The 17,544-nt window shown below is 44.5% G+C and overlaps 1 protein-coding gene across 4 annotated transcripts in view; it reads right to left on the bottom strand.

Moving 5' to 3' along the window:
- ZNRF3 (zinc and ring finger 3) overlaps positions 1-17,544 on the bottom strand; it is a 151,432-nt gene that overhangs the window by 63,620 nt on the left and 70,268 nt on the right. Inside the window, exon 1 of one of the 4 annotated variants that reach the window (XM_032395145.1) lies at positions 13,493-13,999. The exons of the other annotated variants lie outside the window; for them this stretch is intronic. The gene's annotated coding sequence lies outside the window, so the exon portion shown is untranslated. Of the gene's footprint in view, positions 1-13,492; positions 14,000-17,544 lie in introns of those variants that run through there. 4 annotated transcript variants of the gene reach the window in all.

Below are 17,544 nucleotides of genomic sequence, written 5' to 3'. Positions count from 1 at the left end.
GTGGGGAGAGGAAGAGAAGGAGGCTCAGGAACGGGAACCGAGAACAGCAGAAGCAGGAGATGCCCAAGCCTGGCCCTTTGCAGCCCTGGTGGGGAGGAAGCGGCCGTGACCAGACCGGAGGCTTATGCTGTGAAGGGGCCACATGCCAGGAGAGGCATGTCAAGAGTGCGTCCGCAGGCATGCAGAAATCTGAACTATGTAAGCCTCAAACACACCCGCTGGTCCGGGTCCCCTCGAGGCTGTCAGGCCCTGCGCCCTGGACCATACGTCGTGCCAGGCGCTCTCTCCCTCCTCTGCGGTCACACCCTCCCGTTCTCCTCTAAGACACCCCAATCAAATCTTCCACTGACACTGCGGGGACTGTTAGCTCCAAATGGCAGCCCTGTCAAGGGTGTTGACTTCTGAACATGGATCAAAGACTTAAAAACCAAAAGGAATTTTTCGAAAGCGCCAGTGGGTGCAATCCGTTGGCGTGGGTTGTTTATTTCCTCGTGGAGGGTAAAGAGCCCACCAAAATCACATCTCAGAGGATTGAAAACCTACCTCGCTATCTCTGCCGCCTTCCCAACTCCACCCTCAGTGCTTTCTCTCCTGAGTTCTTTATTCCAGTTTACATTTTCAGGTGCCCAACTACTGGTCCTATGAATTCAACCTCAGCAATGTCTAAATATTGCATGATTGGGGTCTAAATACCATACGATTGGGGTCTCTGTCAGCTCACCCCTGATGACAGTATCAGCTTCTGGAAATGCCTGCCACCCCAGGCCTCCAACCATTTATACCCTAGGGTTCTCTTTTCCCAAGGGCTCCAACTTACGAGCTCAGCAGAATGTCTTATAGGGAAGTACAAGTAGCCATAACATGAAAATACTCATCTGTGAACTGACCTGTCTCAAAGGATGGAATATTCTAGGCAAAGGCATGAAGTACAAACAAATATGCCACATCTAAGGATATCGAAGAAGAGGGTTTTCTCATAATTAAGTATTTACTATACTATCATGTTTATGTATTTTATTTACTCCTTATGGCAACCCCTTGCTAACTGTTGGAATAACAATTGTGACTAGACATTTTAAGTAAGTTGCAAACTAGAAGTGCAAATCAGCAGCTGATGCAGAATATAATGGAGCCCATAAAAGCCATATTAGTCAATAACAGGATTCCACTCAAAGCCAATCGCAAACAAGCTAGTGAAAGATTAAAGAAGAAATCCCCAAGAGAGATGAACCACAGAGAATGATCAAAGAATTAAGATGGAACTTTGGAAAAAGTAAGGGAGTCCTCTAATATTTTGGAAAAATTACTTTTGATAATCCTGTTGCTGAAGTCAAACATAGAGAAAGATGCTACATCCATACTCTCATACAATTTTGCTGAAAATACCCAACACTGCCCACATGGGATTCACTCTATGGCCAGAAATCAATATATAGCTGCAATTATAATTTAACTTGTTAAGTTAAAAAATAAACTACTATTTTCCATTTCATTTTTCAAGATAAAGCCCCAAACAATTTCTTTCCACTATTTACTAAGAAATACCAGATCCTGATTTAAAAAGATCCCGAAGTCCTTTGTCGGGTAACAATCATATATAGAGAACGCGGGAGTCCTACATATGAAATGCACATATTCTCCTGAAAATTCAGACAGACACTGCTTCCACACTCTCCCTCCAGACAGCCGTCACATAAAAACCAGGCTTGTTAATTCTTATGTGTTGACGCCAGCCGTGACATATAGGTAGTGACTACACATAAAACCTGTGTCCCCTTCTGAATGCTAATCATTCAAGATTAATCTTAGATATACTTCAGTGAATGATGTCTGAGCATGTTAACTTTGAGCCTAATGTGGCACATGAGCATTTAAAAATTATAGGCATTTCTGAGTTTATTTTCTCTTTTTTAAAAAATGTATTTATTTTTAGAGAGGGGGGGAGGGGCAGAGGGAGAGGGAGAGAGAATAAATCTCAAGCAGATGCCCCTGCTGAGTGCAGAGCCCGGACGTGGGGCTTGATCTCGAAACCCTGAGATCATGACAAGAGTCGGACACTTAACTGACTGAGACACCCAGGCGCCCCTCTGAGTTTATTTTCTTAAAATGTTTGGATGTGTGGGGTTTACCTGATCAGGTGCTTGAAATGTGGTAAGTTTTTGCCTTGATATTTTTAAGAAGGTTAAAAATGGCTGACTTGTGTGTAAGAACTCAGGGACGTTACAAAGAACTGCTAATGAAAACATAAAGAAACAATCGAAAAGACTAGGAAACCCAGAGTGGAACTTGACCGAGACCCCACTGGGCGGAGAATACTGTAGAAAGGGAAGGATGGCCTGGAATGAAAAGACAAGCAAAATTCCTGGGACGGATCCACGGAAGAACAATGCAAATAACCAACCAGCTACAATTAAAGCGTGAGATTATAAAAGAAAATGTGTCCTGTGTTATAAGTTTGGCCTCGTGCTATCAGAACAATAACTTTGGGATGCTCGATGTTCTTGCTTAAGTCAGATGAAGGAAAATGCCCAGTTAATCCTTTACACGAGGTCTGACATTATCACGAACATTGCATTATTATGGCTCTTGCTCTCTTACTCCTGGATTTTGTTCCAAGAGGTGTTTTGGGATGGAAAGAATGAGAGCTTCGGAATCAGGCAACCTTGTGTTTAAATCTCACTCCTGCCTCTTAGGAGGCACATCAACTTGGGCAGATGACTCAATTTCTATAAACCTCGATTTCCTCATCTGTAAAATGGGAACAATATCGTCTGCCTTAATAGGGTGCTAAAAGGATTAAAGGAGATAAAACATATAACCACAGTAACATAGGAGATACTCTGTCAGTAGAAAAGCCCTCACCTTCTTCACTTCCTCTAGACTTGTCATGTTTGCTCGAGCTTTATGCCTTTGCCTAGAATACTGTCCTTTGAGACCAGCTTCACTGCCACTCCTTCCATGCAGCTTTCTTGAATGCACCAATACAGATGGCTGCTTCCACCACCACGTCCCTAAATGCTTGGTTTGGTGCTTGCCACAGTTCTTTCAGCCTCCCCTCTAAGACAGGCACCTGCTTCTAGAAGGAGAGTCTTACAGGGGTCCCCTTTAACCCCAACCAGAGCATTGTGCTCAACAGGTGCTCAATAAGTGACTGCTGTGGGGGCACCTGGGTGGCTCAGTTGGTTAAGCATCCACCTTCGGCTCAGGTCATGATCCCAGGGTCCTGGGATCGAGACCCGCGTCAGCCTCCTTGCTCAGCAGGCAGCCTGCTGCTCCCCCTGCTTGTACTCTCTTTGCTGTCTCTCTGACAAATAAATAAAATCTTAAAAAAAAAATAAACAAACAACAGCTGGCAGAACAGCCTTCGGCTCGAGGCCGGCCTGATGCCATGCCTCATGCTTTGTTTTTGGTAAGCTACTTGGGTCTGTGCTCAACTAAGTGAGGGACCCAGGCAAACGGGTCAGGATCTAATCAAATGCTGCATGAACTTTAAACAACCTCGCTCTTTACAGTCACTGACTATGAGGTGACCAAAGACATCCTCAGGACAAAAAAGATCTATGGGCAACGGACAGGAGCAAAGCCTGTTCCTTCTTGGTTCTGCTGCGGGACCACGGCAGCCGAGCGTGCAGAGGTGGCTAAGGCTTCCTACATACAGAGAACACACTTCTGCCCTTCACTCAGGCAGGCTCATTACAGCGCTTTATAAGGGCAGTGGAGGGGGAAGAAGAATAGAGGATGTGCCCCCTCCCCCCAAAAAAAGCAAAACCTCAAATTTTTCCAACCACATCTGATCTCAGAAGCCACTTCAGCTCCAACAAAACGAGAATAAACCAAGCTCCAGCCAGGCATGGGCTCCAGGGCACGGGGAATCCAACAGAGAAGAGAAATGGAGACTGATGTCCCAGGGTGACGGCCGTAACCAGTCCGCTGGGTGAGCAGCCCAGAGGGGAAGAGCTGCAGCAGAGCCTCCTCCCCGCGAAACGAAAACGAACAACAACCGGAGTCAGTACCCAATGGGCTTGACAGTACTGACAAGAGCTTTACAGTTCTGCTAAGAGAATGAAAAGTGATAATCATATAGCAAACTGAAGTAATGGTGCACAGTGGGACAATTATTAACTCCAGAAAAAAATTTGAAAGTTACACCAGAACTATAAACCATAAACAGGATATGGCCTGCATGGCCTGGATGAAAAGAGTGACGGCCATAATAATATAAACCCTGATCTAAACCATAATTGTGATGCAGCTCCATTGGAAAAATGTAGAGATGGGATGTGGGGGAATGGGACAGGGGAAGGGAAGGGAAGGGAGGAGGGGACATAAGACAAAATCTTCACTTTCCATAGTAGGATGTAAAAAAAAAATTTTGTTTGTTTGTTTAATGGACTCAAACTATGAGGTACCAGTTATAAGCACATTATTTAGAAATAATTCACAGAATTTTAGAAATATTCACAGAGACAAATAGAAGAAACCACTAAATAATTGAAAATAGTTGCCCCTGGGAATAGCAATCAGGGATGCCAAAGGGTAGAACAGAGGAATGCTCTTTTTTATAATAAGTCATGAAGTAGTGTTTGCCTTTTTATAAGCATATACATGCTTTATTTTGATTAAAACCTTTATGCACTGCTGGACAGAAGACCCTTCCTCCATGTGTCCCAGCAGATTCTATGGGTCCTGTGGGGAAGCATTCCATCAGACCAAAGAGGGACCCCAGAGGCATCCTGCAGAGGAGAGAGGGTCCTCGGAGGGAGACTCTGACTGGGACGGCTGCTCTGAGAGCCATCCAGGGCCTGGGCTGAGGATGGCTGGCAACACAGCACAGGGATGACTCAGGGAGACATGGTGCAGAAAGAACCAGCAGGCTTCACCACCCCCACAACCAAAAATAACTCCCAGGTGGCACCACAGTGTGACGTGGATTTGGGTGTTATAGAGATGGCAGACACGATAACCAGGGTTATTGTTCTGAGAAGCCCCAACCTTCCCCCAGACACACAAAGATCCTATAACCTCTAGAAGAGGCGATGAATATCCTACTTGTGTTTCCAAATAAGGAGCTGTTAAAGCAAAAGGACTATCAACAAACAATGCCTATACCTGACTATCATGGCTGCCAGATATCAAACATCTGGTTTTATGCTGAAATACGAAGATGGACCTTCTTCAAATTTCTCAGAGCCCGATGAGGTTGACTATCATGGTTTCCCTGTTTTGTTAATAGACAAACAATCTATGGGAACTTCAAAGCCAAAAGACCATGCCAGACAAGGTTAAATATCTGGAGGAAGAGAACTATGTTCCCTTGAGTACGAGACACCAAGCCAAGCTTTGAAACCAAGACCAGCTCTTTAAGAAGCTTTCAGTACAAAATCCTTGAGATACACTGGTGCACTTTCCACACGTCTGAAAGGACAAAACTGAAACCCGGGCTGGGGGTGCTCTTATCCAGGGTTACAATATCTCTCTACTCCCTCAAGTTTAAAATAACTTCAAAAGGGCTGCCTGTTTCTAAGTGGGTTACTGTTACACAGGAGCCAAATACTGAACTAAGAGCAGGAGAGACATTTCACTCTGTAATATTATCTCATCAAAAAAAATTCCTGGGGATTTAAAAGGGAAACTTCCTTCCTTTTGTCCTTTTGCCGCTGCCAGCCAGGGTAGGGTGTCACTGTGGGACAGAGGTTTACCTGAAACAACAGCCCCTGGACCCTTTCTTAAAAGGTGTGGTGGCTAGAATCAAGACAGAATGTATGTGAGGGAATGGAAAAGGAGAGCCCCGCCTATTTTTCTCTTGAATCACAGGGATGATTTTTTTCTGTTCTCTGTGCAAAGAAAAAGAGAACTCTCTTTGCTTTTTGAACAAACCCAGTTTAAACCTTTTTTCTGGATCTAGGATCTAGAAGTACTTGAATATAGTAGCCACCCGCCGCCGCCCCCAGCCCCATGCCCATGTGGTCATAGCAATGGGGACAGAAACCTGTCCAGACACAGAAAGGAGCTGGCTATTGCTGTTTGCTGGAACTTTCTAACTGGGAACTGCCTGAGGATTAAACCAGCACTTCTCCACTGAGGGCTCTGGCTTTTAGAACACTAAGCTGGAATCTCCTCCGGTGGGTGTCACTTTGTAGAGAAAAACCAAGAACAGCCTCTACTCTATCAGGTTCTCCTCTACCAAAAGAACCACCAAGAAGTTGCTTGTAAGAAGCGGGGTGAGGCAACAAGTATTTCGAGTCCACCTTCTCACTTGAATATCCTGCATCCCCCTGGAACTTCCCTCTGTCGGAGAATTACATTGAAACTTGGGTGTGGCTGTGTGTGTCTCTCTCATGTCTGACTTTACCAACCTCCACTTAGAACTTCCATTTCCAATCTCAAATAGGTAAAGAGATGTTTCGTAAGTTAAATTTTTAAAAAAGTATCCAAGAGACTACAGGAAAGCGTTGAAAACATTAAGCAAAAGTTAATTCTACATCCATTCTTTTTGTTTGGTTTTAATGTTTTGGTTTTTTTTTCATTTTTTTTAAAAAAGATTTTATTTATTTATTTGACATAGACACAGTGAGAGAGGGAACGCAAGCAGGGGCAGAGGGAAAGGGAGAAGCAGGCTTCCCATGGAGCAGGGAGCCCAATGCAGGGCTCGATCCCAGGACCCTGAGATCATGACCTGAGCCGAAGGCAGATGCTTAACGACTGAGCCACCTAGACGCCCCTCATTTTTTTTAAAGTAATCTGTACACCCAACATGGGGCTCGAACTCATGGCCCCAAGATCAGGAGTCACATGTTCTACTGACTGAGCCAGACAGGTACCCTCTATATCCATTCTTAAAGTAATTTGAAGTAACTCATCATATGGCTACCAGATGACAAGTTTTAATCTCTACCCAGAAATTCACTGACATAGTTTTACTTCAAATTGCAAGGCAATGTAATAAAGGACACTTGATTGGATTTTTTAAAGATTTATTTATTTTAGAGAGAGAGAGAACGGGGTGAGGAACAGGGAGGGACAGAGGGAGAAAGAGTCTTAAGCAAACTTCATGCTGAGTGTGGAGCCCGACGCAGGGCTTGATCTCACGACCCTGAGATCACAACCTGAGCAGAAACCAAGAGCTGGACGCCCAACCAAATACACCCCCCAGGCGCCCCTTGTTCTTTTTTTTTTTTTTTTTTAAGATTTTATTTTTAAGTAATCTCTACACCCAACACAGGACTCAAATTCACAAGAGTGAATCACAAGATCAAGAGTCTCACACTCTACTGACTGAGCCAGCCAGGTGCCCCCCTGATTATTCTTATTATAAAAAGGTAAGGATTAGGTGCTTACACACAACAGAGTTACGGAATCAAGAGGAAAGATGGAGAGGAAGGGGTGAAAGTGTAATTCTCATTCTTCCAGATTGAAAAAGAATGCTAGAGGGGTGCCTGGCTGGCTCAGTTGGTAGAACATGCAACTCTTGATCTCAGGGTCATCAGTTTAAGCCCCATGTTGGGCGTGGAACCTACTTAAATAAATAAACAGAATAGAATACTAGAAACAACAAATCATTAAGACTACATGACGTTGGTCTGAAACCAGAAGAATAAGACAAGTGGAAAAGAAATTCCAAAAACACATTTAAATTTTTCATAAGATCTTAATATGACACAAACCAGGAGTAACATCCGGCTCTATAAAGGAATCATTTAATAAATTCTGTTGGGCAGGTAGGTAGCAAGGTAGAGAAAAGTTCAATCTGACTCATAAATTATTCTGAGAAATGATGAGGCAGCAGGAGTTGGGGCAATTCCTTTAGGACAATTAACAAGCTAGATGAGCAACAAAGTGGACAGAAAGAACAATGTATTCTTAAAACGTCCCCATATGATCAGCAACAGAATAAAGATAAAACAGGAATGAAATGACAGAAGTTAAGGGATATACATAGTTCATAGTAAAGAAAAGAAAAACCACCAATCTCATTGCTGATTAATGCACAGCAAAATTAAAGTAAATCAATGCTAAACCCCACTGAGGGAGGGCTGTAGGGAAAGACACATGTAACCATGCCTGGCCACACTGTGGATTGGCTCAATCTGGGGGGTGAGAGGGGGGCAGAATCAGTCTAGTAATATGCAACAAAGCCCAAGCTCCTTAGGTCCTTTTCTCCCAGAATCCCCTTTTTAGAATAGATCCTGAGGATGTAATCTAAAACAAAGAAGAAACTTTACACAATGAAGTCTTAAAGCAGTCCTCTTCCAAACTGTGAAAACATCGAAAAAAAATTGCACCCTTACGGACCATACTATATAATCAAGCAAAACAATGTGCATAATTTATGGGCAATTATGTAATCACAAGAAGATAATGATGAAGAGAACATGGTATAAAAAGTACCATGTGTGAAATTTTAAGAAAAGTTTGTGTGTACAATGAAGCCTACTGAAAATACCACCTGCCCATGGGCAGACACTGAAAGCAAACAAAGAGTTTAAAAAGTTGGTGGGTTATTAGAGAGTTAGGACAGTGGGAGGTTTTCCTTGTTTGGATTCCGGTACAGTATTCATTTAAACCAACATCTGCTGAGCACTGACCCTGTGTTGGGACACTGGGCAGGAAAAGGCAATTAAGATCTGGGCACTCCCTTGCTGTATTGTTGTTTAATCAGCAGTTTGAAAAAAAATTCTAAAATGTATGTATTTACACGGACATAACAGGTGACTGAAATCCGAAGCTCACCAGGACTTTTTCCTATAAATCAGCTCTATGTGTAACACAGTTCCAGAGTAACACATGGCAGGGCTAGGTGGTAATGCATCCTCAAACAGATGTGCTGCTTTTCCATGACAACATGCCTCCAGTGGGCTGGTCCAGCACGACTGAGTGTGCTCTGGAAAAAGCTCTCTGTATGAGCTGGGAAGCCAGGCAGTGTGAGTGTGCACCAGCTACCAAGACAAGTACAGGCTGCCTACAAGTGCTCAGCAAGAGAACACAAGAGAAAGGTATTGTAAACCAGCTCATAGGGTGAAATCAACAAGAAACACTGTTGTAGTCCATCTACAAGTAGCAGTTTAGCTCCGATTGTCCTAGTACTTTGAGCTTGCTCAAGAGAACAGCTGATCATAGAAAAAACTTCACGAAGTCACACCATAATAATCCCTTTCCTTTCTTCAACGCACACAAAACAGGTGGACAAAAACACTCAAAACAAAACCAAAGCTAAAAATCCTTTCACCACATGCCCAAAAATATACATCCCCAAATATTACAATAAAGTGCCAGTCGGGGGTGGGGGTGGGGGTGGGGTGGGTGGGTTCTAAATAAAGACAATAACTCCTGAGATTTGAGGAATTTCTTACAAGGAACCAGTGGACAGAATAAGCCCAGCTTGCTGTAATCTTGAGTAGTTTTCTCAATGCAAAGAAAGGCAGGCCTTTGAGAGGCAGGTTCATTACTTCCCAATCAAGATTCTAAGTTCAGTTTTATTCAGAAAGTCTCTTTAATTGGAAAAACATAGAAAGTAAAATGGGAGGAATAATTCAACACTTGCCAAGCAACTGTTCTGAGAAGATTCTTCACCCAGTTTTTGAGAGCAGGTAGGCCCTTCGGTGTCTAGCCTAGAGTGGAGCCTGTCATTCCATGCTGATGCCACCATGAAAGTGGAGTGTGGTGTTGGACACGGGCTTTAAGCCACTGGCCACGGTGGATCCCAGCGCTGCCACTTAACTTCTGTGTGGCCCTGGAAGAGTCACGTAACCTCTGAGCCTTGTTTCCCCATCTGAAGGCCAGTGTTGATCACGCCCACCATGTGTGTATACCTGAATACTAGATATAGGCCTATGTGCCTGGCAAGTGGGAACTGGACCGAAAGAAATGACATCAAAAGCACAAACAAGCAATCAAAGAGAGAGATCAACTGGACTTTCAACAAAATTAATACTATTTATACTGCAAAAGACACCATCAAGAACATAAGAAGACAACTCATGGGATGGAAGAAAACAAGTGCAGATCACATGTCTGAGAAGGGACTAGAACATAGAACTCTTACAACTCAAGAATAAAAAGACAAGTTATCCAATTAAAAAAAATGGGCAAGGATCTGAATAGATATTTCTCTCAAAAAGGAGATGCAAATGCCAATAAGCACGTGAAAAGCTGCTCAACATCATTGGCCATCAAGGCAATGCAAATCAAAACCACAACGAGACACAACGTATCCACTAGGATGGCCGTAATAAGAAAGACAGATAAGGGGCACCTGGGTGGCTCAGTTGGTTAAGCAACTGCCTTCTGCTCAGGTCATGATCCTGGAGTCCCGGGATCGAGTCCCGCATCGGGCTCCCTGCTCGGCAGGGAGTCTGCTTCTCCCTCTGACCCTCCTCCCTCTCATGCTCTCTGTCTCTCATTCTCTCTCTCTCAAATAAATAAATAAAATCTTTAAAAATAAATAAATAAATAAAAAAGACAGACAGATAAGAAAGACAATAACAAGTGATGTCTAGGATGTAGAAAAATCAGAACTTTCCTACACTGCTGGGGAGAGGGTAAAATGGTAAAGCTGCTTTTGAAACAGTCTGGCAGTTCCTCAAACGATTACACATAGAGTTACCACCTGACCCCGCAATTCCACTCCTAGCTATATACCCACGAGAGATGAAAACCTAAGCCCACACAAAAACTTGCACATGAGTGTTTATAGTCACATTGTTTATAAGAGCCTAAAGGTGGAAATAACCCAAATGTCCATCAACAGATGAATGGGTAGGGGCGCCTGGGTGGCTCAGTCGTTAAGTGTCTGCCTTCGACTCAGGTCAGGATCCCAGGGTCCTGGGATCGAGCCCCGAATCGGGCTCCCTGCTCAGCGGGAAGCCTGCTTCTCTCTTATCCACTCCCCCTGCTTGTGCTCCCTCTTTCGCTGTCTGTCAAATAAAAAAAAAGATGAATGGGTAAACAAAATGTGGAGGAACCTTGAACACATCCTGCTGGGTGAGAGAAACCAGTCACAAAAGTCCACACCTTCTATTACTCTATTCATATGCAAAGTCCAGAATAGGGAAATCTGTAGAGACAGAAAATAGATTAGCTGCTGCTTAAGGCTTGAGGGTAAGGGGATGGGAGGACAGGGAGGCAGAAGCTAATAAGTACAGGGTTTCTTTTGGAGATGATGGAAATGTTCTCAAACGGATTGTGGTGATGGTGTACAACTGTGCGAATATACTGAAAACCACTGAAATGTACACTTTCCACAGGTGAATTGTATGGTATATGAATTCTATTTCAATAAAAGCTGTTATTAGGGGCGCCTGGGTGGCTCAGCCGTTTAGCGTCTGCCTTCGGCTCAGGTCATGATCCCAGGGTCCTGGGATCGAGCCCCGCATCGGGTTCCTTGCTTGGCAGGGAAGCCTGCTTCTCCCTCTCCCACTCCCCCTGCTTGTGTTCCCTCTCTCGCTGTCTCTCTCGCTCTCTCAAAAAATAAATAAAAATCTTAAAAAAAAAAAAAGCTGTTATTAAAGAATTATGCAAATAAAGGACAAGTCAAAAAAGGAAAAAAAACGGTAGGGCAAGACTAATTATCATCGGTGGCATGGTGTGATGAGAGCACAGCCCCAAGGCTCAGTTTCCTCATCCATAAAACAGGGGTGGAGCCTGCATCACCTGAGCAAGATGGAATGAGCCAACACATTTAATAAATCAGGGTTCCAAGGTTGAGGGGTAAATTAGGGCATACTGCCCAAGAAGAAAGGGCCCTAGCCAAGGGCCCAATGCCACCATGAACAGAGTAAAAACAGGAGGATCCCTGAAGGGCAGTGGGTGGAAAATGGAACCACCTCCATTCAACATCCCCAAGGCCATGTAATGAAGCAAGAAGCCCATCAAAGGAATGCATGAAAGCAGGGCACCAGTGACAAATCCAGAGTGGGCAAGAACCCCCAGGGAGGGGAAGGGTGCCTTGGGTTCCCCGAGGACTCCCCAGCAAGACCCATAGGGTACAGATTCACATCCCTGCTGCTCTGTAATTGCCCTGGTGAGTTTCCAAGCAAGGAAGAGCCACTTGATGAAAATCACCTGATTAAAATATTCCTGTGTAGTCTGTTAATAGCAGGGGAGGTGGGGATAGGGAGCATAGGAAACCACAGGCTCATGAGTTAAAAGCAATAAATTATATGCTGGGCTTTGCCACCCTGTATGACCTTGGGCAAGTCGCATAAGAGCCCCATTCTCTCTGATCCTGAGAGCAAGAGGAATGCCTGCCACTTGCCTACCCCATGGGGGTTTGGGGAGGATTAATGAGATAATGTCTAAGCTGTGCTTCAGGCTCCTTGGAGACAGCCGCTATAGATCAGGCATTATTAGCACAAGCTAGGACAGTTTCTTGCCCATTCCTCACCTCATTAAGCTACCTATGCTTTTTTACATCTGCTATAAAAGTTCTTGCTCAAGGAAGAGTGGACTAGGAAGGTCATAACCCAGGCTGGTCTGCCCTTAGCCGATCTTGTTAAAGCACTCCCTAAACCCACACTCAGGGCACCTTGAAAGTTTAGCGAAGTGCTGGGCATTTGATACCAGAGATGGATGATTATAAGGGCCCTCTGGACTTTTTGTTTCTAATCGAGATCCTTTGCTTTGTGTTACTACCTCCCAACCCCCAACATTCTAGGACACTAGGGGAGTGACTGCCAGGTTAGCGAGGGGGCGCAGTGGGGACAGGCTCCTGGAGTCTTCCACTACTCCGTGCTTAGGTGTCTGACTGATGGACAGATTTTTGCAGTGTCTGATTTCAAGGCTACCAACTAAAGAAACCAGGTGGCTCTTCATTCACAATAAAGAAACCTATATTTATGGTATTTCTAAGTGAGGGCAAGGCTATGTTGCATGAGTGCCTATAACAGATACAAAAAAAACTATACTTGATGTGGGTCTCCATCTTCAAGAGTCTTTATCCAGTTAGGTGAACTTGACATTTATTCCTAGAAAGTTCACTAGCCTTGGTATGTGCCAGGAGAGAAGGCAAAGGGGACACAGGTGCTTCAGGTCAAAGGAGGAGAGACTGTGCGCCTGTGGGCCAGACGGGAGAGGGGAACAGCTCAGTCATGCCTCTCTTGCCACATGGACCACAGACAAAGGCCTGAACGCCTGTTATTCTTGATGAACAAGAGAGGACATGGGGAGTGGGGGGATGTGAGGTGCACTTCAAGGCCATCTCCCCTCACCTCCTGTCTCCCCTGGGAGGCTGTCATGAGACAAGGTCTCATCACCTCCTGGGTTCTGATGTGGATGAGATTCTTGCCCTGCCCCCCTCAGAAGAGCGATCATCGGCTCCTTCCGTTTCACTGTAGTACTTCTGTGGTGTGGGACAAAGACCACGGGGAACTGGCACCCTTGGCTACTTCCCTTTTGCTGTCTATGTAAGCGATATGTTGTTTGAATTTAAAAGTGGCTCATTGTAAAAAAATTAATTAATTAATTAATTAAATAAAATAAAAGTGGCGCATTGTACCTTTACCCGATGAATCAGTCGGGCCTTGGCCTTGTCTTGTGTGCTTGACAAGAGGGTGCACCTGACTCTCACTCTGCACCAGAGCTTTAGGTCAAGAGGACAGGGCTGCTTCCCAGGACTTGTCAAGAGAAGGCGGCAGGGTCCAGGGCAATAAAGCAAAGGCTGGGCCCCACACAGACCGAGGCCTCCCGAGTGAACTTCTTATCATGGATGAAATTCCTTCCACCTCCGTTTGTCATCCGGCATTAAGGATACCAATACTGACATTTTAAGTTTGTTGTGAAGATTAGAGATAACATACGTTAAACTTCCAGAGCAGTGGTCATAACAATGGCCGCTAACACGTGTCGTGTGCTTGCCATGTTCTGGGCTAGGCATGGTATACCAGTTGCATGGGTGTGAACTCATTTGATCCCAACAACCTCTGAGGCAGGTATTCTTAGTATTCTTGTTTTATAGATGAGGAACTCGTGTGCGGCTCCGTGCTCAGCGGGGAGTCTGCTTGAAGCTTCTCTCCCTCTGCCCCTCCCCCTGATGGCTCGCGCTCTCTCTCTAGAATAGATAAATCTTTAAAAAAAAAGAAAGAAAAGAAAAAGAAAATACCAAATTCAGGGTGGTGGTCACTTTTCGCAGGAAAGGAAAGGAAAACAGCTATTTCTTAGGCGAATTTGCAAATGCCCAAGTATCAGATCTATTACTGCTCTGTCTCCCAATCCCTTGATTTCGTAAGAAAGCTTGATGACTTTATTACATATCAATCCACCCACAGCATCCCCACCTGGAGCACATTCTACCCACCCCATAAATCAGTGATCCTTCTAATACGTCTCCTCTCTACTTCTGGGTATTTTCCCACAGTCCTGACTAGCAAAAGCATGGTTCCTACCTTGTCTAACTGAAGGGAAAAAGATATAAAAAAGTAAATGTTTGAAATTCAACAGGGTTCCAAAAGGCAATCTGGCAGGAAGAAAACTACCAATCTCTATGGATTTTCCTAACCCGAATCAAAAATGAATACATAAATGCAAGTTGTAAGTGCACGAACTTGGTCTAGCAACATGTTAATAGCAAAGAAATAGGTCACTTAAAACACACACACACACACACACACACACACACACACACACAACTGGAAGGTGGCCAAAGAATTAGGGAATATAACCAGGTATTCAGTCTGTTGGTGCGTACAGGAGAACAACCATACAATCTCTCCATCTCCGTCAGGATGCAGTTGACCCATAGCCAGAAGCTAGGGGACCACTCACAGCCCTGGCAAAAAAGATCATCCACCACAACAGAAGCCCCAGCAAGAGAGCCTTAACTGACACCTTAGCTTAAAGAACTAACTCCCAGTGCCTCGGAATCAGCTGAGCTGACTTAGCATCCTGAGGAGAGCTGGACAGAGCACAGGCTCTGGGTCACAGCCTGACCTCGGTCTCTCTCAGCTGTGGCCTTGAGCATGTCATTTAGCCCCTCTGAACCTCAAGGTTCTTCATCTATAAAACACAGGAAGAAACACCCCAACTCGTAAATTTCTGATACTGTGTGTTACAGAGAGTGGCCGTTCAAACTCAGGTCCCTTCACCACTTGGTGAGACTGAATTTGGGATGCGTAAGAGCAAACCTTTTATTTATTTATTTTAAAGATTTTATTTATTTATTTGAGAGAGAGAAAGAGAGAGTGCACGCACATGAGCCCAAGTGTGGGGGGGGGCAGAGGGGGAGGGAGAAGCAGGCTCCCCGCTGAGAGGTGAGCCTGACCCGGGGCTCGATCCTAGGACCCCAGGATCAAGACCTGAGCTGAAGGCAGACGCTTAATCAACTGAGCCACCCAGGCACCCCAAGAGCAACCTTCTGACTGGGGCATAAACAATAACCCACTGCCTCAGTATTTAGAATTAAGGCTTGTGATGAAGTAAAAGTAGAGCATTAGAACAAAGACTACCTTAAAATTGTTATTCCCTCACAGGTTATCTATCTTCTCTTTTTGGGTTGTTTTGGAGATTTCTGCTTTATCCCTGTTTGGCTATTTTGCAACGTGTCGGGGGGGGGGGGGGATTTGTGGATTTATTTTAATTCATCTTGTTAAGCAAAGCACTTTTCTGTGTGTTTTCAATCTGAAAACTCATGATTATTTTGCTTCTGGAAAGTTCTCAGGCTACATCTCTCTGAGTAGTTCTTGTCTGCCATTGCCCCTACTCTCCTCTAGAACACCTATCAGATCTGGGTTAGAGGTTCAGGGTCACCCAACTACTCTGTCAAAATATTTTTCGTCTTCCTCTACTGCATTCTGGGTAAAATCCTCAGCATATCTTCCAATTCATTAATCCTATCTGCATCTTTGTGCAGTTTGGAGTTTCACTTATTGAGATTTACATTTCAATGCCCATTTTTCATTTCCAGCATTTGTACATTATTCTCTTTCTATCCACCTATTAATATTTCTTTTCTGCCAGTTGTGTTTCATATTTTCTTATAGCTGGAATTCCTTCTTTCATCTCTGATAATTCAAAACATGCATTTTAAGGTCGTCGTCAGACTGCTCTATTTTCATTTAATCCTGAACAGATTAATCTCTCACTGTTGATCTTGTTGGCTATCTTTAGCAGAGTTCATTTTCCTTAGATGTTTTGGAATTTTGGTTTGCAACCCATACAGCAGTCCATTGGATGGGGTGGGGTACGGTGGGAGTGAGGGGGTCTTCTCAGTACCACCCTCTCCCAAGGTTTTGTGGTTGGGGGAAGTTAGGGATCTCCCAGGAACCCTAAGCCTGGAAGAGGTCTTACATTGACAGATCAGGACCCCCAGGATATAATGAAACTAGTAAGCTTCAGTCATCAGGCCTCCAGATGACCTTGGCCCAGGAGTAGGCTCAAGGTTGTATCTGTTTCGTCCCACCGCCCTAGGCTTCATCCTGAGCAGTAATTGTCTTGGATATTTTTAGCCTCCTTTCAAGCGGGAGCAGCCCAGCCCAGACCTTGGTTTTAAGAAGTGAGTCTGGCTCCGGTCCCCTCCCCACATGGGCTACTTTTAGTTCCTACTGCCCCACCAGAGTGGAGCTCCTCACATCACCGCCTACTACCAGACTCACTGTGAGCAGGACTGAGTCTTCGGCATCAATCTTTGCTTTGTATTTCTGTTCTATTTCTTTTCACAGATATGTTTATCTTGTTTCTGAGCATAATTACATCTTTAATTTTCTTTTTATAGTTAGTGTTTGGAACGACGGGGGTAAAGGGAAGGGATCCAAAATTAAATTTATACACTGCGCAGAAGGCGATATTTAAAACAAAGACTGAAAGAGGTAAAGGGGAGAGTCATGCCTGGGGGCAGGAAATTATCCCCGACAGAGGGAAAAGCAAGTGCAAAAAACCCGAGGCATGCCTGGCGTACCTGAAGAATAGCAAGGAGGCTAGTGTGGCTGGAACAGAGTGAGCTAAGGTGAATGGCAAGAGGTAGGAGAAGGGAGAGGCAGCAGGCTAAACCACAAAGGACTCCACAGGCCTTCACAAGTCAATGGTAAATTCTGAACAGAGTAGCAACATGGTCTGACTTACGCTTTAACAGGACCGTTCTACCTGCTACATTTGGGAAAAGATGGGATGGGGACTGTGGCAGGAAGTGGAAGGGTGGGTGAAAGGTGGTTAGGAGGCTCTCACAATGATCCGGAAGTTAAATGATGTTGGGCTGAAACAGGGCAGAAGTATGAGGGATAGAAAGTGGCTGGCTTCTGAATATAATCTGAAGGCAGAGCCAGTAGAACTGGTTGGTGAATTGGATGCAGGTCGGGGGGAGAAAGAGAGGCGTCAAGGATGACTCCAAGGAATAGAACAGCCATGACCTGAGATGAGGAACAATGACAGAATAGGACTGTTTTGGAGGGAGTTCAGTTTTAACCACTAGTATGAAGATTAAGCCCTCTTTCCTGACTACAAAGATAGAAAAATTACCATACAGCTCAAAAGAAGACTGATGACTAGTATCCAGAATATATAAGGAACTCTTGGAACACAACAATTAAAAATGGGTAAAAGATTTGAATAGAGACTTCA

This window comes from Phoca vitulina, unplaced genomic scaffold (genome assembly GCF_004348235.1).
Source record: "Phoca vitulina isolate PV1807 unplaced genomic scaffold, GSC_HSeal_1.0 scaffold82, whole genome shotgun sequence".
NCBI classification, from domain to species: Eukaryota; Metazoa; Chordata; class Mammalia; order Carnivora; family Phocidae; genus Phoca; species Phoca vitulina.
The sequence above is the reverse complement of the archived record's forward strand: the minus strand, read 5'-3'. Positions and strand labels throughout refer to the sequence as shown.